At 38.7% G+C, this 19,970-nt stretch overlaps 1 pseudogene; it reads left to right on the top strand.

Moving 5' to 3' along the window:
• The first annotated feature begins 6,159 nt into the window (after nt 1-6,159).
• Nucleotides 6,160-13,862, top strand: LOC119052770 (40S ribosomal protein S13-like; annotated as a pseudogene).
• The last annotated feature ends 6,108 nt before the right edge of the window (nt 13,863-19,970 follow it).

Genomic DNA, 19,970 nt, shown 5'->3' with positions numbered 1-19,970 from the left:
TCAGAAAGATCTGTCCAGTTTTGTGGAATCTGATAGAAAAGATGCTTTTGACAGTCTAATTCCAAATTGATGTTATAATATTCTTTCCTTAGACTGATTTAGAAATGCCGTCAATTCCTCTACTAGTCAGAGTAGTAATATTATTTGGTGAATAGCTCGTGGAGGTGTTACTTGTAATCTCTTTGTAAATCTGTGCAACTAGTGGATGTCTTTAACTAGCTCAGGCTTCTGAGATGAATTGCTTGATTTCTTAAAGAATGAATTCTTAAACTTAACTCCTACAAAAGTGTAAGGCCTAATCTCAAGCCTGTCTGATGCCTGAGTTCTCGGCAATTGCAGTCACATTTCTGTATGACAAGCTTATCTATTCCTCCAACCTGTTTGGGAAGCATTTCTGGGTACATCACCATATGTGGAGGCATTATTTTTAAAACAGGCAATACTTGGTCTAGCAAAAATTTGTACTTTACTGTTTTTATGCTGCCATGTTCTTAATCAGGTCCTTTTAAAAAATAACATTTTAATGAATATTCCTCAAATTATCCTTCAGTATTGAAAAATACAAGGAAGCATGAGGAGGGCTCTTGCTAAAAATTAGCACTGAAAATGTGCATAACATAAAATTTTAAGATCTGTTATAAATAATAGTATCATTATATAATGAGTAAGAAGAGCATTAAGAAACGCTGCTGTATACGAGACTTCGTCACTGATCCTGATATTTCCGTGGCAATCTGGAGTGCCAGACGGAGGTCATGTTCCAGCTGTGGTGCCTGATGTTTCCTGAAGCACCTCCACATTAACCAGTGGTGCCTAGGAATAACCGTGCACTCATAACATTAGAGAGGCTTTTCAAACAATGAAGTTTTTATTTTATTGGAAGACTACCCAGCCATTTATGTGACCCATAATCAGAATATTCTCAGTTGGCATAGCTGTAATCTCACATCAGCTAAGAGATAATTCCTTATTCAGAACATAGACACTGTAAGTTGTTACTTAAATCATTACTTTTTTTATAGTATATATATTTTTTATTTTAATTAATTTTATTTAGTTATTTTTCAAGTACAGTTTTTTGTCTATTTCTCCCATCCCAGCCTCCCCCGCCCCTTGCTCCCCACCTCCCTCCCATTTCCACCCCCCTTAATTCTCGTCCCTGTGTCCTTCCTATTTGTTCCTCCAAATCCCTCCCCTTTTTTCCCCTTAACTTCCCTATCCTTCTCCCCTCTGGCAACCGTCAGTTTATTGCCTGTGAGTTTCTTTCTGTTTTGTTTCTTTGGTTCCACATATAAGCAAAACCATATGGTATTTGTTTTTCTCTGACATTTCTATAGGGTATAATACCCTCTAGGTCTATCCATACCGTAGGAAACAGTAGAATTTTACTCTTTATGGCTGAGTAGTATTCCATTATATATGTGTGTCATCTCTTTCTTGACTCATCTATCAGTGACCATGTATGTGGCTTCCACATCTTTGCTATTGTAAATAACACTGCAGTGAACACAGGGATGCGTATTTTTTTTAATTAGTGTTTTCTATTTCTTCAGATAAATACCCAGAAGTGGAGATTACTGGGTCTTATGGTTGCTATATTTTTAATTTTTGAGGAATCTCCATAAGGTTTTACAGTCCCATCAACAGTGCATGATGATTTCCTTTTCTCCACAAGTTTTAACTTTTTTTCCTTGGTGGAGGGTTCTTAACTTACTTTTCTAATTTTTAATTGTTTTGATTTTTTAACTTAAATTACATTCTATCATGTTTCCTTCAGATTATAGCCAAATTCATGTTAAGTTAAACTATTCATTGTTTTAAAACTCCAGCCACACATCCACAGCCTCTAGGATGATTTCTTCAGATGAATATTGAATTACTACTTTAAACTTTTCCAATTTTTACTCATTTTCTGGAAGAAGCATGATTCTCTCCCTCCATGTGTTCTTTATAGTGTTTATTAGAATAAGCCAACCTAGAATTGGAAATGTGTAAATCTTGAAAATTTCAGTGCTTTAACACACTAGAACACCTGCACAGTGTTCACTACCAACTTACCTCTTTCTGTTAAAGATTTTATTTAATTATTTTTAGAGGGAGGGGGAGGGAAGGGGAAAGAGAGGGAGAAACATCAGTGTATGGTTGCCCCTTGAGTGCCCGCAACTGGGGACCTGGCCTGCAACCCAGGCATGTGGCCTGAGTGGGAATCGAGCCAGTGACCCTTTGGTTCACAGGTCTGCACTCAATCCACTGAGCCACACCAGCCAGGGCACCAACATTTCTAATTCTTTTAATTACAAAGCTTGTCACTAAAATTTATAATTAGAATGAAGTTTAGAAATTCTTCTTTAAGTAATACCTGACATCAAATGAATCTGCGTATTCATGTGACAGTGAAATTCAAAAGTTTTATTTTGGTTAGAGGGGCCAAGGCAAAATACCTCTTTTGCACATGTAGCATTTACTTAAAAGGCTGACCAGGTGCTCCTCTTGGGTGTGTAAATGTTTACTAGGGTTATATCCTCTTACTGGATTGAGAGGATAATCACTATGTAGTATCTTTCCCTTCATCACTGTGTAGTGTCTTTCTATGTCTCTTACTGAAGCCTTGGTTTTAATATAGTTTTATTTATATTTATTTCTATCCATACTTTTTAGTAAAGTTTTAGCATGCTTATAAATCTCTTTTGTTTCTCTCAACACTACCATATGATTCAGAGGCTTAGTTATAAATTATTTTTTCTAGAATTACAAGGATTGAGTAGAGTTCACCATCTCTTCCAGCCTTGAACTACATCCCTCTCTCAGATGTGTTTGCCTGTAAGGACCCTGATGCTTAGAGAGGTAAATGGACTAGCCCACAGTCAGGATCATGAATTCTAATCATTACTCACCAGTTCTACTCCTAAAGACAAATAGAAATACCCTTGTCCCAAATTAACTCTTATTGCTAGTTTCTCACTTTCTAACACAGGCACCATTCCTCTCCCTTCTTTTCATTTCATTTATACCCTCACTCATTAGCTGCTATATACAAGAGAGAAGGGAGGGATATTTAGTGGGGCGGTTGTGGGCCCCATCTTCTTTCCTTCTAGTCAATTCTGACTCTGAAGTGGCCACTAGATTCTCTTTGGTCTCTAAAATTCAAACACTGTAAGCATAATATTTGTAATTGTACCACTAAGCTAAGATACTCCATATATATATGGAAGATGACTTAACTTTTAAATGTATTGTCTGCCTTTGTATGTCTTTGTCTTACATTTATCATCTTGTTTTTCTGCCTATTGCTCTATGAGTTCCAGAAAGGCCAAGTGTGGTGTTTGGCAGAGGCCCTCAACACAAGTTTATTTCCATCTTGTCATTTTGAAAAAGTTCTTCAGCCTACATCCAATCTGATGTAACTTTAAGCAATAGAAACTTTCTCCATGTCTATTCAAAGATAAATATGGTAGAAAGGGGGAGTTCAAAGAGAGAAAATGAGGGAGAGCTGTGCTTTTCTTATCACTGACCCTTCAAAAGGGTGTGTAGTGCTCCAATGGTTAACTAACATCTCAAGAAAAGATTCCATGCTCAGAAAAATGATCTTCCCTTTTTTTAAAATTCAAGTTAAATTAAATCGATGACTGAGCTTATAGCCTAACAGGTATAGGCATTAAAAAAGAGAGGGCAGTTTCATATCTTTGATAATGGTGAAAAAACAATAAGAGTGAGATGACATGTTTTAAGGGTTTTTTGATATATTTTATTGATTATGCTATTACAGTTGTCCCATCCCTGCCTTTATTTCACTCTGCTCTGCACCACCCCGCCCACCCACATTCCTCCCCTTAGTTCATGTCCATGGGTCATACATATAAGTTCTTTGGCTTCTACATTTCCCATACTATTCTTAACCTCTCCATCTGTTTTGTACCTACCATTTATGCTTCTTATTCCCTGTACTTTTTCCTTATTCTCCTCCCTCCCCCTCCCCACTGATAACCCTCCAAGTGATGTCCATTTCTGTGATTCTGTTCCTATTCTACTTGTTTGCTTAGTTTGTTTTTGTTTTTATCACTTTGAGTTTTTAAACCAGACCTCCCTTCTCTGCATTGTAGGGGGCTCACTGGCTGGGTCGACCATACTGGTGCCTGGCAGAGCCAGATGAAATCTCACAAAATGCACCTCAGCTTAACATCTCATACTTCCTTCCCCGAGCAAGACCACTGGTAGCTCTCTCTGCACTTGTTAACTTCATCACTGAAGCCTGTAACACATTAGAAGTGAAGAACCTGGGTCCACAGAATCCCTATATCTTTAGGAAAGAAGCCAGTTTATCCAAATCAATGCATTTTATAAATTTAAGCAGAGGAGAGACATCAGCCTTGCTTTTAAGGAAAGCCCCAAATAACATCCAGAGGAATTAAAGATAGAAACTGCAGACACCATTTAAAAGCAAGAACAGTGATAAAGTTAAATGCTTGTCATAACCCTGGAAAGGGAAGACTTTCTAATCTTACAAATAGAAAAAATTATAAAGAAAAAAGGCTTTTTGTGTACATATTAATGAAAAACTATCTTCACTGAATGTGTTAACCAAGATAAAATGGTCAACAGCTAACAAAGAATTATTTCTACAAATATGATAAAGGTTTACTATTTTATACAATTAAAATAAATACAAATTAACAAGAACGTTACTAAAGTCAATAGGTGAATGGGTCCAATTCAAAATATGCTAAGAAATTCTCTAAATAAATTGGAACCTTTCTTTTTTTTTTTTTAGCTTTCAAATAGGATGTGTCAAAAAAGAAAGGTGAAACTAAAAAGTTTGGTGCTCAGCAGTCTAACTCACATAGCATTTACTGTGACTGTTGCCTTAATGGTTTAATCCCACCTTCTTGGTGAGGTTTAATTTATCTTCAGGGAGAAATTTAACTTCTAAGTAGCATCAAAGTCATTATATCAAGATACTTTTCAACTACAGGTAGCTCAAATGAACACGACTGCTTTGAGAATTCTCAGAGCTTCAAAAAGTATAATTAAGGTGTCTTAATAAAGTCAACAATATTTTGGCAATACCGTCAAATTTTGGATTAATCTGTACTCTACAAGTGTTTATGTCATAGTCCTTTAAGTGTTTTTGGGTGACTGCTTTTTAATCAAGCATCAAGTTCTTCAAAATTTAAAGGACCACCCCTTACAGGTCTTCCTATAAAACTCAAGTGATTTACATCCCTGCATGTCAGGCAGTGTAGCAAGCGCCCTGGGTGATGGGTGACAGATGCCCACTCAGCCTTGTGTTCTTTCTGCCTTTGGAAATGTAGTCCCAAATCACACCTTCCACACTCAGCTTCTCACTGAATTTACCTTTTAAAGTAACTGCCTTCTAGGGAAAAGATCTATAAAACGAAGGTGGTTTGCTACCCATCACTACTGAGGCCAGCTTGCAATGGCCATGGCAGTGACCCAGAAAGGCATGTTTAAGTAAGTCCTCAGCTTAAATACCAGTAAAGCCTCTGCTTGTTCCTCCTGCATTTTTGAAGAGGGATGCATGTGAAAATGCTAATAATGAAAACACTGAAGGGTTGTCTGTCCTCTATATGTGTAATTTGTTTATAAATGATTTTAAGTTAACATATACTTAAGACTTATTTTTGACAATCACCTATATTTAGGAAATTATGCTGTAAATAAATGTTACCTTGTAAGTATCTTCAGGGAAGAAAGAAATCTAATCTAATCTATGCTGACTTCTATTTGCAGGGGTTCAGTGTTAGGGGCCAGAGAGGGGACAGTACGCTGTGTACAATGGCCACTGAGCCTATGTGAGGCCTAGTGCAGGCAAATACTGCTTCTAAGATGAGCACTGGCCATTTAGAATTTTGGCTCTTTTGTGCCTGTTGCATCCTGACAGATAACTCTACTTACGGAAAAGTAGGAGTTGTTTATTATCTTAGCAGTTATATAAAAATGCTTGCAGCCAAGCCAAGGAACTAATTGCTAATTTTATAGAGATGCAAATGTACTGTCCATAGATGAGGAAAGCCAAATTAATAACAATCTTTCAGGTGCCATCCTAAAGCAAGTCAGGAAAAAAAAAGCTTTCTAACATGCCAAACTGGTGGAATTTGATTTGGTTTAGATGATTACATTCAGTGAGTAAATTAATGAAGAATGAAGAAACTAACGAGGTATAAGGTGAGAGTTCAAAACATAAAGTCTGGAGCAGACTTTCCAGTTGAAATCCTGAGTCTGCCATTTTTAAGCTCTGACCTTGGAGCAGTGGCCTTCTTCAAGATTCAGGTCCTTTATCCATACAAAGAAAATGGGGATAGTCCTAATGTCAACAACTCAAAGGGGGCTTGTAAGCATTAAAGTTGTTGCCATAGGTTAAGTGCTTAGAATGGTGCTGGCATAGTCTACATGGAAGATGGTTAGCTCAGGGTAAATATTTTAGTGTGTCTTTTATCTTTCCTATAATTAGCACATTACCTCCACCCTCAATTCATATATGTTAACAATTCAAGAAAAAAGTGTGTTTCAGTAAAAGTACTCTGCATTCATACATAGCATTATTTAATCCTCTTAGTGATTCATTAGTAATTTTTTTTTACTGCTAAGTATAGATTATTTTGAGTATGCTCTATTTTGGGTGGGTAGTAAAAAAAAGAGTATACTATTAGAAATTGTGACTCAGAATCAAAGGGAATAGCCTTATATACTGAGTTTTGTTTTATCAAAGTTAATATTGACAACTAATAGATATAAGAAATAGCTATTTTTATTAAAATTATATATTATTCTAGAGATATGCTAAAATATAAATTATAAGCCAGTGTTTCTCAAGATAGTGTTCACAGACATATTCTAATGGTTCTGTTGAAGTTTTCTTTTAAATTAGATTTCTTTTAAATAAAATTATTTTACTGGTAATGATGACAAAATGGATAAGTAACAATTGAAAGATATTTTCATACAGAATTACATTTTGTGCTTCTAAGACTTTTATATCATTCTGATTTCTTATATATGCCAGTGGGCCAATTGACAAAAGGCTTTAAATATACATTCTAAAATATGTTAATGCAGAGGTACAGCAAAGGCCTCAACACCCATTGCTGACAGTGTCAGAAAAAAAAAGAGTTCATATATTAGCAACTGAAACAATATCCTGTGATGAGAGGGGCCTTCACTAGAGATAATTTAGGAGGCTATCAACGGTGCTCAAGTAGTCCAAACTCCTATAATAGCACAATAAAGAAATAAATAAGTGAGAGGACATTTAGATTTTGAGTAATATACTTAGGAAACACATTATTACTGCCCATCTGCTCCTCTAAAATATTCCTGGACATGTTCCTAGTGGCAGAAGGTGAGACTAGACAAAATCTCACAATTGTCAGAGTATGGTCCCACTGAAAACAACAATAATTATCTCGCTAAAGTGTGGTCTTTCAATTATTTGTAATCAAGTTTATGATACTGTATTTTCTCTCTTATACTTGATATCTATGAGTATAAATTATAAAAGTGGCTTTAATAATTAGGGTACCAATGGAGCATAGGAGAGTAACCTTGTTTCCATAAAATTGGCTAATAGTCACATGCAGAGTGCAAAAAGCTTCTTTACTGTACATGTAGCTCAAATCTCTCTTTAAGCTGAGAAATAATGGATGAAAAATTTTATATAAACATGTAATTTTTTACGTGTTTATCCACATTTTCTTAATGGAGTCTAACTGCAATTAATGATTTATAATCTATTTTCCTTTTTTTTACATTTTATTTATTTATCTTTAGAGGGGAAGGAAAGGAGAGAGGGAGAGAAATATTAATATATGGTTGTCTTTCATGCATTCCCTGCTGGGAACTGGCCTACAACCCAGGTATGTGCCCTGACTGGGAATTGAACCGTGATGCTCTGTTTCACAGGCCCATGCTCAATCCACTGAGCTACATCACCCAGGGTTATAATCTATTTTCTTAATTAGTAGGCACCTTCTCAGGAACACCAAAATTTCATAGATGGTGACTTTAAATGGCATATAATCTTCTCCACTGTAATTTGGATACAAAAGATAAATCCAAACGTTTGTCTTGGCCTCAGTTTTAAAAAATCTAAACCATTATAGACTTCTGGCCAAGACGGAGGCATAGGTGGAAATACTGTGCCTCCTCACACAACCAAATTTAAGGACGATAAAGATTTAGAAATAAACACAACCAGAACAGACAGAAAATTGAACTGTACAGAAGTCCGACAACGAACCATTCATCCAGACCGGTAAGAGGGGTGGAGTCAGCGGCCAATGGAGAGGGATCATGGCAGGAAAAAGTGGTGGTTGGTAGACCTGGGCGTGAAGGCAGTGCAGGGCTAGCAGACCCCTTGCACAGGGAGGAAATGAGCAGACCCAATGAGGCATGCAAGGCAGTTGGCTGACCTCAGACATACATTTGTGTGCTGATAAACCAGGCAAAAACAGGCAGTGAGACAGACCGTGCAACTTAGGGCCCCAGGGACAGGAAATAAAAAAGTACCAATTGAAAAAACTTGCGGGGACTGAGATTCTGAGACTCCCAGCCTCACAGGAGAGTATTTTGGAGACCCACAGGGTCCTAGAACATACACAAGCCCACCCATCTGGAAACTAGCACCAGAAGGTCCTAGTTTGCTTGTGGAAGTGGCAGAAGAAACTAAAATCTAACAGAGTGGACCAAGCACCATCGTTCCCTCTTTGACCCTGCCCCCCATACAACATCACAACCCAGTAACTGGGTTGCCCCACACTGGTGAACACCTAAGGCTCTGCCCCTCATACATAATAGGTGCAACCTGACCAAAAAATTATGGCTCAAACAGAAGAGTAAATCAAAGGCCCAGAGCCAATACTTTTAAGCAACCAAGAGATAGCCAACCTATCGGAGGCACAGTTCAAAACACTGGTGATCAGGATGCTTACTGAACTGGTTGATTTTGGTCACAAATTAGATGAAAAAATGAAGGCTACACTAAGTGAAATGAAGGAAAATGCACAGGGAACCAATAGTAATAGAAAAAAAAGTGGGACTCAAGTCAATGGAGTGGACCAGAAGGAAGAAACAACCAAATAGAAAAGAATGAAGAGACAAGAATTTTAAAAAATGACAAGAGGCTTAGGAACCTCCAGGACATATTTAAACGTTCCAACATTCAAATTATAGGGGCACCAGAAGGGGAAGACCAACAGCAACAATTGGAAAACTTATTTGAACAAATAATAATGGAGAACTTCTCCAGCTGGGCAAAGGAAATAGACTTCCAGGAAGTCCAGGAAGCTCAGAGAGTCCCAAAGAAGTTGGACCCAAGGAGGAACGCACCAAGGCACATCATCATTACATTACCCAAGATTAAAAGAAAGGAGAGAATTCTAGAAGCAGCAAGAGATAAGGGGACAGTCACCTACAAAGGAGTTCCCATCAGACTGTCAGCTGATTTCTCAAAAGAGACCTTGCAGGCAAGAAGGGGCTGGAAAGAAGTATTCCAAGTCATGAAATCCAAAGACCTACATCCAAGATTGCTTTATCCAGCAAAGCTTTCATTTAGAATGGAAGGGCAGATAAAGTCAAGTTGAAGGAGTTCATCATCACCAAGCCCTTATTTTATGAAGTGTTAAAGGGACTTATCTAAGAAAAAGAAGATAAAAAATATGAAGAGTGAAAGGACAGCAAACTCACAGTTATTAACAACCACACCTAAAACAAAAGCAAACTAAGGAGACAGTTAGATCAGAAGCTGAGCCACAGAAATAGAGATCATGTGGTGGGTTAGCAAGAAGGGCATGGGAGGAGGTACAGAGAATGAGCAGCATCGACGGTGGGGAAAGAATAGACAGAGGAAGGGCAAGAGTAGTGCGGGAAATGTATAAGCTAAAAAACTTATGACACATGGATATGAACTAAAGTGGGTGAAGGTGGGTGGGAGGGAGTGTGTAGGGTGGAGGGGAATGAAGGGGGGAATGGGACAACTGTAATGGCATGATCAATAAAATATATTTAAAAAGTAAAAAATCTAAACTATTATAAATTACTAATAGAGTTGTATAAAATTGTAAAACATCAGAGACCATAAAGGCCATTATCACCAGAAATCTAAGCAATGGTTCAATCTTGTCTGCAATACATATAAATTCCCTGGGGACATACAACTGCTGCTTGACTTTCTCCAGAAGTGAAAAAAGTTACTATCACCCAGAATAGTTCATTTAATCTTCATAAAATCTCTGATTATTAAAATGATCATCTTGTAACTACAATGCCTGGGTCTTCTTGAAAGCCTCCAGAGTAATTCTGATCCATCTCCCATAATTAAGAATTTCCTGGATAAAATGTGAGCTCATAGGACAACTTGCTCTGAATTAACCTAATGTGAACTAAACCAGAAGATCATGATGTCTGCTCTATGTAGTGAATGAATCAGGAAAAGGGAAGTCCGGCAACACAGAAAACTTGAGATAATAAGCTACTCAAGTAAAGCCAAACAAGAGGAATAAAAATGTACTCCTGCAGCAAAAGTGGAGGGATCATCCAGCATTTTCACTTTTTTCTGTATGTTAAGAGCAAATCATATAGGTATGTAGCTACCTAACTGTTATTCTGGAGTCTTTGGTTTGTTGTCGTGTATGCTTGCTTTTTTCCCTGAACTTCGAGATGGATGTCTATATTTTGCTTTCTCTGTAGTTTTTGCAGGATTTCCAGAAAAAAATAATAAAAAATTTAAAATACCTTTTCCCACCATCTTGAATCAAATGCTATTCAATTTTTTTTATGTTCCATGTTAATTTGTACTTTATGAGAAAAAGCTTATTGTAATGTGATAGGACAATCTTGGCATTTTAATTTCTAATTTGTTTTCTAATTTTTGACCCTTGATATTTATTTAATGTAAATATATAGGTATAAACATATAATATTATATATTTATATCTATAAGACATTAGAGAAAATGTTCTGAAATTAAGAGCAATTTTAGTTTTGGGGATTTTCTGCTTTTTAGGTTAGGTACCGGCTTTCTAAAGATTTCAGCAGAACTGAAGGATAGCAAAGTGGCTTCATGTCTCTGTAAAATAAAACAAAACCAAACCAGTTAAATCCCATCTCCTTATAAAAAGAAGAAAAAAGAAACCCTCCAGAAATATCATGGGATCCCCCATATCATAAAGGAAAAATAATGAGTAAGTTTAGTATGATTTATAACTTCCATTTATATCTTAACCTCCCTAATCAATGAATATTTAGTTATGATATGACATGTATTTCTATTGGTCAATTTTGATTTTTTATATTGTTTAAATTTAGGGAGAGAAAAAAACTATTATTTTCAACAAAAATTCAGGCATAATTTTGATTATTGTTGTACCTATCAGTATTTAGTAAAAAGGAACTTCTCCACAGTGTTTTTCTTATATTGTTTCACACTTGCAATAAGTTCCACTAAAAATAATCAAGGTAGAAACAAAATAGTCAATTCATTGAATAATGTGATAATTACTTTTATTGAAGGTGGGAGAGCAAGGGGAAGACAGCTCTTAAAAACATCACAATTTTTATTTAAAAAGATTATAGAAAACCTATTATATTTTTACAGGGTTAGGGGACAGGAAGACTTTCAGTACTGGCACAAATTTTTACAATTTTCTTTCTCCCTCCCTTTCTCCTTTCCTCCCTTCCTCCCTGCCATCCACCCTAACTCGAGGATATGCTTATTGACTTTAGAGAGAAAAGAAGGGAGAGAGAAACATCAATTGCTTGCTGCCTGCCCCCCCCAAGACCCGAACGTGCCCAAACTGGGAACCAAATACACCTAGGTATGTGCCCTGACCAGGAGTCAAAACCTCGACATTTTGGTATATGTGACGATGCTCCAGCCACCTGAGCCACATGGCTAGGGCTACAATTTCTTTTTTCATCTTAACTCTAGTAAGAATGTTCTAGTGTTTCACACCCTTTTCTTCGGAATGTTTAGTGTTTTCTTGTTAATTCTCTCCCAAGTGCATCTTATTTTAAGCTTCCCGGAGAGATGGTGGCATTTTCAAAGTGGAAGGGTCCCAGTCTCTTCCGTAACAAACATTAGCACCATCGGACTTCCACACAAGTGAACCACGTAGTATTCTTTGACAGGTGAAGGGCTGTTTGCTGAACCAAGTCTGAGAGGGGTGGAGGATTTTCATTTCTAATAAGTTCCCAGGTGAGACTTGGAGAATCTCTTTGAGAACCACTACTCTAGTCTTTATAATTTTTGGGAAATGGCAGTCCACTTGTCTTTTTAAAGAAAGACAACTGATATATGGGCACAGAATTGAACAGCATGAAAAACAGAAATGACTACCCCATAAATCTGGAGAAATAGGAGAAAAGTCAGAGTTCAGAATAGTATAAATCTTTACCAAAATAGTAATGTGTAACCAAATCAGAGGAATGGATATATCAAATAAAATGCTGAGTTCTTTGCGCTGAGGTTCTGGGCAGTAGTGGGTAGGGCAGCAACCCTTGTTTAATGTGATAAAAAGTGGGGAGGATGGCTAAAGAGACAGACAACATTATTTTAACATATATTTTAATACATTATTTTATGTATCATTTTAATAAATGCATATGTTTTAAAATATTTTAATATACACATGTATACATGCATATATATTACATTTTCTGTCTCTGTAGCCATATTATCACTAAAATACATATGTATATATATACATACACATATACATATTTAAATCTCTCAAAAGAGAAGGCAGGTAAAAGGGAACATAGAAGGTAAGTCTTCGCAGGTGAGATAATCTTAACATGATTATGGCCTTGGGACTTCATTGTGAACAAGGCAAGGCCGATATGGTACCAAACATGGAGGAAGCACAGCTCAGCTCTGGTCGTGGCTTCCACGCCTAGGAACAGCCTGGAGAAGCACCAGAAGGATGGTGAGCAGCTCAGAGGATCAAGACCAGCCATAAAATACAACACAACGAACCCCTCATAAAACGGTAAAAAAAAACCTCCTTTGGATATAGTTGGGTATAAATATTAATCACCCTCAGGAAACTTACAAGGAAATTAGTGGATAAATAAGGTAAATTTTCCTTCAAAGGTTTTTATTTGTTTTATATTTAAGACTGTTTAAGAAGATAGAAGATGGGAATCCAAACAAACTTTATAGCATACTTAACCTGCTCAGCAATGCAAGAGGGCTGGAGACTCCCTCTCGCTGTATTCCTAGAGCAACCATTGATCTCGCTCAGAAAAAAATCCATTAATTTAACTTGTGGCACAGCATCCATTCATAAGAAATAAACCATCATGTGAATTGTTTATTTAAAGCAATAAATAGGTGGCTTCCTGCAGCGTTCCAGTTCACGCTCTCATTTTGCTCTCTGTCCTCCATCACCTCGGGTGGCAGGCATGTTCCTGGGAAGGGCCGGTGCCAGTCGGCCCTGCACCGCCGACACCGCAGTGTCCCCAGGTGGCTGAAGCTGATGTCTGACGACGTGAAGGAGCAGATTTACAAACTGGCCAGGAAGGGCCTGCCTCCCTCACAAATCGGTGTGATTCCGAGAGACTCACGTGGCATTGCACAAGTACATTTTGTGACAGGCAATAAAATCTTGAGAATTCTTAAGTCCAAAGGACTTGCTCCTGATCTTCCTGAAGATCTCTACTGTTTAATTAAGAAAGCTATTGCTGTTTGAAAGCTTATTGACAGGAACAGAAAGGATAAGGATGTTAAATTCTGTCTAATTCTGATCAAGAGCCATATTCACCTGTTGGCTCGATATTGTAAGACCAAATGAGTCCTCCCTCCCAACCGGAAATAGGAGTCATCCACAGCCTCTGGCCTGGTTGCATAAAATGTCTGTGCTTAAGCAATAAAACAATTTCTTTAACTAGGAAAAACAGCAATAAATAATATTTCTATCTTTATACCTCGAATTATATTTCTGAAAATAGTATAAAGTGAGCATTGTTTCTGCTGCTGAATAGATAAAGTAAAACTAGGATCAGCAATTAAATTTTTATTTCACTGAGTCTTGGAAAAACCTACTTCTTCCATTATTCTAATCATAGCATTTTAACAATCTAAGAAGAATGTAATACTTTCTTCAGAGATCCTGAAGCAATGAGGGCTAATTTCTTTTATTTCTAAGAATGACAATGAGTTAATTTATGAAACTGGCAAGAGTAGCTAAGGAAGCTGCTACAGCTACAGCTGCTCAGACAGCAGTTAGTAAGGGCAGCAGCAGCAGCGCTGAGAGAGACGTGGGGGTGTTGGAGGCTGGCAGAAAATGCAATGCAGGAATGGACAATGAAATTAGGCATTTTGGGCAATTAACTACTTTAATGATCTGTCCAGAAATTAAATCACCACTGCCACCTATTGGTGATTTAGCTTCATTCTAACATTGCTCTACACACAGTATCATTTTATATTCCTAAGAATATTGCTGATTTCTCTCTAATCAGTTCCAAAATATTTATTGAGCTCTTTTCAAGGTTCTGAGAAGAGCAAAAAATAAATTACCTGTTTTCAGGCTGGAAAAGGTTAAGATATGGTTTAGGAGATAATGTATGCAAAACAGTTTCCTGCTAATCTGTTTTAGGGCACAAGTGAGGTTCTAGAAGGGGGAATTTCATGGGGCTGATTCAGTTTGTCATTGGCTGAAAGGGTGGTGGAATGTGGTTCATCCAAAAGGTTCACATACCACATGGAAAGCAAGCTTTAGATGTGGTTGAGAGGAGAATTCACGGGTCAATCATATCCAAGAGAACTTTTAATGTCAGTCTCTTGTCACGTTTTTAACCATCATCACAGTTAACTGTTCCAAGCTTTATGCCAGCTGAACTTTCTCAAGATGTGTAAGATCCTCGGAGGGGGACAGAAACATCTCCCTTCTTTAAAAAATAAACTGCAGGCAGAAGCCCTTTGTGGCCACTTCCTCAAAAGTAGAAGATCCAGGCAGATCTTTAAAAAAATTTTAAAAATGAAAACATTAGTCACATCACTAGCAATGGACTGAAAACTGTGAGAATCAAATGGCACTTGGTTTATGGCTGTCCCATGGTTTCTACTTTTGTATGTAGTTTAAAGGAGGCTAAAATTAAGCCTAACCATGGCAGTCAGTTTTACAATGAAGCGACAGAGGCTTTGAGAGAGTTAAATACTCCATAAGGTCACATAGCTATGAAGTGGTTAAGCTACATTTGAATACAAGTAGATTGAGTTGGGAGTCTATTTATTATTATTTTTTAATCTATCACAGGAGACTGTGTCCTATACTTTACTCTTACTTGAGTTAACAGCAGCTAGTTAATATGTCATTAGTAAATTGCTAGTACCAAAGACTATGATTAATTTTTTATTATTTTAAGCACAGTCTAACAAATACCATCTTGTTTTTCCCTCAAAGTTAGAGTGGAGTCTTATCACTTATTTTCCCTGTATAGAATTTTACATGTAAAAGTTTATTAAGCACTTTGAAAATTTCAATCTTTTACTTTTTTGAATTACTCCCAATAGCTTGGATGGCTTGTATGTACTTAGCATCAGACATAAACATTTTAAAAGTTTGTTATGATTCAAAAATTTACCAAATAACATTATAATTTCCTTCTTTATTGTTGCATCTGAGTATCTCAGCTCAAAAATATGAACAGAATGCACTCTGAAGCACTTGCTAGGGACTTGTATTTCCCTGCCCACTTCATCTGAGTGCACTGCTCAGCTGATGCAGAATCACAAAAACAATGTGAAGGCAGCTCAGACTACACACGTAAAAGAAAAAGTGCACAAACATTTGTGAATTAAGCTCTTACAATTCTGATGCAATTCAGTGATTTCTTTAAACTCTTCCCCCATGCTCAGAGCGACCACTCTGTGCTGCTCCTTGACCTGAGTTTCTACCCAGAGCAGCTTCCTACAAAGTCATTTGTTTTCTCCTTGGTGCAGATCATCAGTGTGGCATCAGCAAGCATACAAGTATATGTGGGCACCCAGTGGTTTTTTTTTCATTTTTTATGTTATTGAAAACAATGTGTAGTTTTGTCAAATAGTTTTCTACATTGTTTCTTATGAAGTTATTAGTACCTAGGTTTTCTCAGCTGTGTACCAACAAGTGTTATTATGTTTTATGTGCCATTAACTAAGAGGATTTGTTAAAATGTCCCATTCTGGATGATTTAAAAAAGTAATCAAGGATAAACAATGAACAAATGAAGAACAAAAATCAAAGAGTAAGTTAGCATTAATCAACCTATTCAGTTATGGTAAAACCATTATGTGGGGGAGCTAGACCCCAGGAAGTGTCCAGCTCGATGCTTCCTGGAGACAAGGATCTTGTCTATCACTTTTAATCACTATTGTAGTTTCCGTGTTTCCCTCTATGCATGCCCTAGTTTGCTTTCAGATCATTTTTATTGAGTGAATAATAGTGGGTTTCAAGGACCACTTGCTTCAGGACTACCCAGAGGCCTTTCAAATGCAGATTAATGGTGCACCTGCCATGCAGAACTGGAATCCCTGGAGTGTCAGAATCTGCATTCTTCACAGACTCACACATGGTACAAGCTGTCTGAGCATGACTGAATTCAATCTCTTTGCTTTGTCAGAGAGACAATCAAGGATAAATACTTTGCTTGAGGTCCCATGGCAAAGGACTGAATAAGCAGTAGATCTCAAATTGTCAGGTTCTGAAAGTTCATTAATTTTCTTCCTCTAGTTTCAATATACAGAAATCAGATAAATAATCCAGCTTTCAGTTTTCTTTATTCTTGATAAATTCTTCCTAGTCTAGAAAGAACGATTTGAAGGCAATTTGATTTTTTTTCAGAGTTTGTGACTGACAAGCCCTCTTTTTAATTGAACAGTGGACAATGCCTAGTGTGGTTTATTCCTTTCCTCTCTCACATGTTTGCCACTTCACGAATTAGCAATTGATAGTTAGATAATTAGCACTCAATTGATTGGGGCAATTAGGTAATTAGATAATAAGCCATCAATTTAAATATTTCTCTGTACATACTTAATATAAAGCAATAAAACAGGCTAATGAAATGATCCAAACCACCATAATTTACAGAGCAGGATATATTGGAGATGCCTGCACCTTTATTTTAGTCAGGGCAAGTAGACTTAAAATCATTTTTCTGTAGTTAGCATTGACCAAACGTGTGGAGAGGAGCTCTTTATCTTAAAAAAACAAAAACAAAAGCAAAAAAACCCCTGACCTTCTGTGGTCTTGGGCATAAACCTTGGTAAACCTTGGTGATTTCACCTGCTGGAGCAGTTGAACTGATGACTCCAGGAGATAGCCCCAGGGAGGCCGGGCAGCTCAGCCGTGGCAAAACCCTGGCCTCTTGGGTCCTCAGCTCCGCCCGGCGGAGCGGCATGCTAAATTATGGGCCCTGCTGCTCGCGATGGTTTTGTCCCCACACAGTATCCAGGGGAGGCCCCGGGGTCTCTGGGGAGCTCGCGTTGCATAACAGGAGCCTAAGCTGCGGCTTTTCCTCTGCCTGGCAGGGCCAGCTCAGCTCCCATTGCCACTTGGAGCAGGTAAATCCTGGCCCTAGCCGGTCCTTTGCTCTGAGCCTGAGTTTTAGGGGATTACTGTTGGGATAGGGAAGGCGCTGCTTTTTTTTTCTTTCAGAACAGACGACCTCTGCAGGTAATCCGTTCTCGGGAAAACAGGTAAGGACTTCATTAGATTTACCGTTGTTGAGATTTAAGTAACAACAACAATTCCTCTTGTAAAGAAACCATCTTGTTATGTCTCTTCCGAGGTGTGGGAGAACTTTTCAGGACATTGGTAAGGCAGCCCAAATTTCTGCATGGCCATCCCAGCCAGGGAGGTACGGTGGTGGACAGGTGAGGTGGACAGGTGAAGTACCTGACAGCGTCTCCTCATGGGTAAGATCAACGCTGTCACGTGCCTTGAGGGCACGTGCTTGGGCTTGCTTCTTTGCTTCCCCACCAGGATGCCCCAGGATGGGGCGTGGTGGAGGACCCCTCGGATGTCAGCAGGCTGCCTTGGCTTTTGTTAACTTCGAGCCTTCCTAGGCCAATTTAGCAGGCTCAAAACGCTGCCAGTGACTCCCAAATCAGCTCTGGGCACCCAGGTTCCTTCCAGTACATGAGGGTTACACCACGGAAGCCCAGGGGACACCACAAAAATCCCAGGGCACAAGGAGGTCAAAGCTGGTGGAGAGGAGTGCAGGGCACACAGAGCAGATAGAAGGCAGTGAGGAAAAAGAAAGGATATTCAACCCTGACTCTGGCTAGAGCCTGTGTAAATAGAGAGCAAGGTGGAGCAGAAGTCCACCAAGGCTGGGGGCAGGGGGAACCCTCTTCGGGGTCCCCAGAGTTGCTGAGAGAACACAGCCCACGCTGCCTGGGGAAGCCCAGCAGGCTCCACCTTGCTGTCACCTCAAAACTCTTTTGCCTCACATTTCACATTTTAGAAAACAAAGAGGGATTACTTAGTATCATTTTTCTTTCATAATTGTTATGGTACAACTATATTGGTATTCACTTCACAAACTTTCATTGAGTACCTATTAAATGCCAGTCATGGTGCAGAGGGCTGAGGCCGCCCAAAGGCAGCTAAGTGTCTGTGCTCTCCCAGTGCATCTAAGTGTGGAGGGAGGCAGAGGCTGGTACACAGGTAAACCTGAAGAGGGAGCAGATGGGGAGGGCCGAGGTTGCTGAGCTCCTGTATCTAGGACCTGGGCAGAGCTTCCCAGGTGGAGTGTGAAGGTGACTACAGCAGTACTATACCCTTTATGTACTTGGACTTATTATTAGTCCAAGTATTTATCTCAAAGACTAAAACATCACTTTGGAATGTAAAAGAGTGAGAGAAAATTTCAAACTACAGAAATATTTATGGTAATATATTAATTAATTCAGACCTGTTTCATTTAGATTTAACAGATCTTTTCCTCTTTTATTAAAAGACAGTAAAGACTTATGTTGTGAACCATCCTGCCTGGTTTCAGGAGCTGTAAACCCCCCATGGCTAAGGCTCAGTGAGCAACCTTTGGACCATAAGCCACTAAGGAGACAAATCTTATCTCCCTGGCAGGAGCACCACTTCTGCTCCTTTTACTTCACCCATAACTGGCCCCGAATGCTTGATCAGTTAGCCAATGATGACAGGTAAGATTCCCCAAGGGGGAAATGACCTAAGACAGGCATGATCACATGGAGGTCCCAGGGAAGGACTTGGGGTGCTATGGAGAAAGGGGGTGATGGACACTCGCCCCTTGGCTTTGATGAAGTCTGACTCCCCTGAGTCTGAGAGAAGTCTCCAAAAATTCCTGGGCTATCTGCTTCATCTGCCTGATTTAAGCCTGAAACAATGACAGAGGGCGGTGCAACCCTGTGCTGGAAAGGGTGGGGCTCCCCTGTGATCAGGCCTGAGAAAGGATATGTAAAATCCTGTAAAGCCTGCTTTGCTAGGAATGCTGTTAGTTAAATGATAAAGGTCTGAGCAGAAAATGAGTTTGTTTCTCAAAGTTTTACAGCTCTTTAGCTAACAGACCCTGACTCAGAATAGGCCCTCAGAGTTCTTTGTATGCTATCTATTGTTTGATCCTTACTGCCTGACAATAATTAATGAACTTTACCTGTATTCTTGTGCAAATTAAAACCCAGTAAAAGCCTGTCTAGGCAAGGGTCAACACACTCTCCCCTTGAGAGGGTGGCCAAGCTGCTCTGAGGCACTCCCCCCTTGAGGGAGTAGCCGTGCCATCTCTTTTTCTCCAAGGACTTGGTAGTTCATGTGAATTTGTCTCATATCTCATCCATGACACTGATACAGGGTGCAGCCAGGGGGGGGCCCAAAAAAAAGATCTAGAAAGGTGTCCAGAATTCAAAGTGTATAGAAATATTGGAGAGACATATAAGATGTCCTCACCCCTCCACCCCAGGGGGAAGAAATGAATGGAGCCAGGCCATTGAGAGC

The sequence above is a fragment of the Artibeus jamaicensis genome, unplaced genomic scaffold (genome assembly GCF_021234435.1).
Source record: "Artibeus jamaicensis isolate MK-2021 breed Jamaican fruit bat unplaced genomic scaffold, CSHL_Jam_final scaffold_916, whole genome shotgun sequence".
Lineage (NCBI taxonomy): Eukaryota > Metazoa > Chordata > Mammalia > Chiroptera > Phyllostomidae > Artibeus > Artibeus jamaicensis.
Note: the sequence above shows the minus strand (reverse complement) of the source record. Positions and strands in the feature narration are given on the sequence as shown.